The sequence below is a fragment of the Coturnix japonica genome, unplaced genomic scaffold, assembly GCF_001577835.2.
Source record: "Coturnix japonica isolate 7356 unplaced genomic scaffold, Coturnix japonica 2.1 chrUnrandom500, whole genome shotgun sequence".
NCBI classification, from domain to species: domain Eukaryota; kingdom Metazoa; phylum Chordata; class Aves; order Galliformes; family Phasianidae; genus Coturnix; species Coturnix japonica.
The window spans coordinates 92,236-97,142 of NW_015439891.1; positions in this window are offsets into that span (position 1 = coordinate 92,236).

Genomic DNA, 4,907 nt, shown 5'->3' on the forward strand with positions numbered 1-4,907 from the left:
GACGTCACAGCCCCCATCCTATGACGTCATACACACCCTATGACATCACACCCCCTTCCTAGGATGTCACACCCACCCTATGACGTCACAGCCCCCCCCCTCCTATGACGTCATAAACACCCTATGACATCACACCCCCTTCCTAGGATGTCACACCCCCCTATGACGTCACAGCCCCCTCCTATGACGTCATACACACCCTATGACATCACACCCCCTTCCTATGATGTCACACCCACCCTATGACGTCACAGACCACCCCTACTATGACGTCATATCCACATATGACGTCATAGCCACCTTATGACGTCATACACTCCCTATGACATCACAGCCCCTTCCTATGACGTCACATCCCCATCCTATGACGTCATATCTCCCTTCTATCATGTCGCATCCACCCTATGACATCATATCCCCCTCCTATGACATCACACACGCCCCCTTATGACATCACAATCCCCTCTATGACATCATATCCCCCTCCTATGACGTCATATCCCCCTCCTATGACATCACACCCCCCTCTATGACATCACAAACCCCTCCTATGACATCACATCCTTTTCCTATGACGTCACATCCACTCTGTGACATCATATCCACCCTATGACATCATATTCCCCTCCTATGACATCATACCTCACTTCTATGACGTCACACCCCTCTCTATGACATCACAACCCCCCTCTGTGACGTCGCAACCCCCCTCCTATGACATCACACCTCCCTTATGACATCACAACCTCCCTCTATGACATCACAACCCTCTCTATGACGTCACATCCACCATATGACATCACACCCCCCTCTATGACATCATATCCCCTTCCTATGACGCCACACCCCCCTCCTATGACGTCATACCCCCTCTATGACATCACACCCCCCTCCTATGATGTCACACCCCCCCTATGACATCACACCCCCCTTATGACATCACTTCCTCCCCACAGAACGCCTTTGTGGCCCTGGATCTCTATGGCCGCGTGACATCACATCCCCCTCCTATGACGTCATATCTCCCTCCTATGACGTCATATCCCCCCTATGACATCACATCCCCCTTTTATGATGTCACAACCCCCCCTATGACATCACAACCCCTTCCTATGACGTCACAACCCCCTCCTATGACATCACATCCACCCTATGACGTCATATTCCCCCTATGACATCATATTCCCCACCTATGACATCACATCTCCCTCCTATGACGTCATATCTCCCTCCTATGACATCACAACCCCCCTCTATGACATAACACCCCCAGTATGACGTCACAACACCCCCTATGACGTCATATCCCCCCTATGACATCACATCCCCCTTTTATGACGTCACAACCCCCTCTATGGCATCACAACCCTCCTCTATGACGTCATATCGCCCTCCTATGACATCACAACCTCCCTTATGACATCACATCCACCCTATGACATCATACCCCCCTCTATGACATCACACCCCCTCTATGACATCACACCCCCTCTATGACATCACACCCTCCCCCTTATGATCTCACGTCCTCCCCTATGACATCACATCCATCCTATGACAACACCACCCCCTCCTATGACGTCATATCGCCCCTATGACATCACATCCCCCTCCTGTGACGTCATACACACCCTATGACGTCACACCCCCTCTATGACGTCACATCCAACCTATGGCATCATATCTCCCTTCTATGACATCACAACCCACTCCTATGATGTCACATTCACCCTATGACATAACACACCCCTCCTATGACGTCACATCCCCCTCCTATGACGTCATATCTCCCTTCTATGACGTCACACCCCCTCTATGACATCACAACCCCTCCTATGACGTCACACCCCTCATATGACGTCATATTCCCCTTCTATGACATCACATCCCCCTCCTATGACATCATACACACCCTACGACGTCATATCCACCCTATGACATCATATCTCCCCTCCTATGACGTCACATCCACCCTATGACATCATAGCTCCCCTCTATGACATCACACCCCCCTTATGACGTCACTTCCTCCCCACAGAACGCCTTTGTGGCCCTGGATCTCTATGGCCGCGTGACGTCACATCCCCCTTCTATGACGTCACACCCCCTCCTATGACATCATATCTTCTTCCTATGACATCACACCCCCCTCCTATGACATCACACCCCCCTCCTATGACATCATATCCACCCTATGATGTCATATTCCCCTCCTATGACATCATATCTCACTTCTATGACATCACATCCACCCTTATGACATCACAACCCCCCTCTATGACGTCATACCCCCCTCTATGACATAACACCCCCCAGTATGACGTCACAACACCCCCTATGACGTCATAAGCCCCCTATGACACCACAACCCCCTCTATGATGTCACAACCCCCCTCTATGACGTCACACCACCCCTGTTATGATATCACACCCCCCCTCCTATGATGTCATATCCACCCTATGATGTCATATCTCCCCTTCTATGACATCACACCTCCCTTATGACATCACATCCACCCTTATGACATCACAACCCCCCTCTATGACGTCACAACCCCCCCTCTATGACATCGCACCCCCCAGTATGACGTCACAACCCCCTCTATGACGTCACAACCCCCCCTCTATGACATCACAACCCCCTCCTATGACATCATACACACCCTATGACGTCACACCCCCCTTATGACGTCACTTCCTCCCCCCAGAACGCCTTTGTGGCCCTGGATCTCTATGGCCGCGTGACGTCACACCCCCCTCCTATGACGTCATATCTCCCTCCTATGACATCATGTCTCCCTTCTATGACGTCACAACCCCCCTCTATGACATCACAACCCCCTCTATGACATCATATTCCCCTCCTATGACATCATACCTCACTTCTATGATGTTATGCCCCCTCTATGACGTCACACCCCCTTCCTATGACGTCACACCCCTTCTATGACATCACATCTCCCTTATGACATCACAACCCCTTCCTATGACATCACATCCCCCCTATGACATCATATTCCCCTCCTATGACTTCACATCTCACTTTTATGACATCATACCCCCCTCTATGACATCACAACCCCTTCCTATGACGTCACATCCAACCTATAACATCATATCTCCCTTCTATGACATCACATCCCCTTCCTATGACATCACATCTACCCTATGGCGTCATATCTCCCTTCTATGACGTCACACACCCCTTCTATGACATCACAGCCCCTCTATGACATCACACCCCCCTATGATGTCACTTCCTCCCCACAGAACGCCTTTGTGGCCCTGGATCTCTATGGCCGCGTGACGTCGGTGTCCATCGTCAGCGCTGGGGGGTCCGAGGGGGGGGGGGGGGGGGGGTCAATACCGCCCAGCCCATCCCCCACCCCACCACCACCAACAGCCCATCCCCCACCAACGGCCTGCAGCCGCCCATTGTGAGAATGGGGGATTAAATGCGGGTTAAAATGAGGTTAAATGGGATTAAATGGAGTCAGATGGAGAACCAGTATGGGACCATTATGGACCAGTATGGACTGGGATGGACCAGATATGGACTGGGATGGACCTATGGGATTGGGATGGGACCGAGTATGGGACTGGGAACGGGACAGTATTGAGATTGGGAATGACCAGTATGGACTTGGGCGATGGACCAGTTGGGATTAGGGAGGACCAGTATGGGATTGGGATGGGACCAGTATGGGACTGGGATGGGATGGGACCAGTATGGGATTGGGATGGGACTGGCAGATGGGGACCAGTATGGATTGGATGGCTGGCATGGGACAGTATGGATTGGGATCGGGACCAGTATGGGCCCAGTATGGATTGGGATGGACCAGGATGGATGGGATGGGACAGTATGGATTGGGATGGACTGGGATGGGTAGGGGACCCAGTATGGGACCAGTTGGGTTGGGATGGGACCAGTATGGCGATGGATGGACCAGTAGGGATGGATCGGACCAGTATGGGATGGGATGGGACCTATGGGATTGGGATGGGACCAGTATTAAATGAGGATGGGATGGGACCAGTATGGGATTGGGATGGGAATGGGATGGGACCAGTATGGGATTGGGATGGGATTGGGATGGGACCAGTATGGGATTGGGATGCGGACTGGATGGGTGCGACAGTAATGGGCACCAGTATGGGATTGGGATGGACCAGATGGGATTTGGGATGGACCAGTATTGGAATGGGATGGACCGTATGGGATTGGATGGACATCTATATATGACTGGGATGGACCATATGATTGGAGGGGACCAGTATGGGATGGATGACCGAGTATGGGACAGTATGGATGGGATGGGACCAGTTGGGACTGGGAGGGACAGTATGGACCAGGTATGGGATTTGGGGTGGACCAGTATGGGACTGGTGGGATATGGGGATGACCAGTATGGATTGGATGGACCATAGGGGCACAGTATTGGATTGGGGGGAACAGTATGGACCAGTGAATGGGGACCAGTATGGATGGTGGACCGTATGGGACCAGTATGGATGGGTGGGGAACCGTATGGACCAGGAGGGATTTGGGAATGGGACCAGTATGGGCATTGGGATGGGACTGTATGGGATTGGGATCGGGACCTGTATGGGATGGTATGGGACCAGATGGGATTGTTGATGTTGGTACGCGTTTGATGGGACTGGGATGGGATTGGGATGGACCAGTATGTGATGGCAGTGGACCAGTATGGGACCCAGTATGCGGACTGGAATGGACCAGTATGGGGATTGGGAATGGGACCCAGTATGGGATTGGGATGGGATTGGGATGGGACCAGTATGGGATTGGGATGGGACCAGTATGGGATTGGGATGGGACTGGGATGGGACCAGTATGGGATTGGGATGGGACCAGTATGGGATGGGATGGGACCAGTATGGGA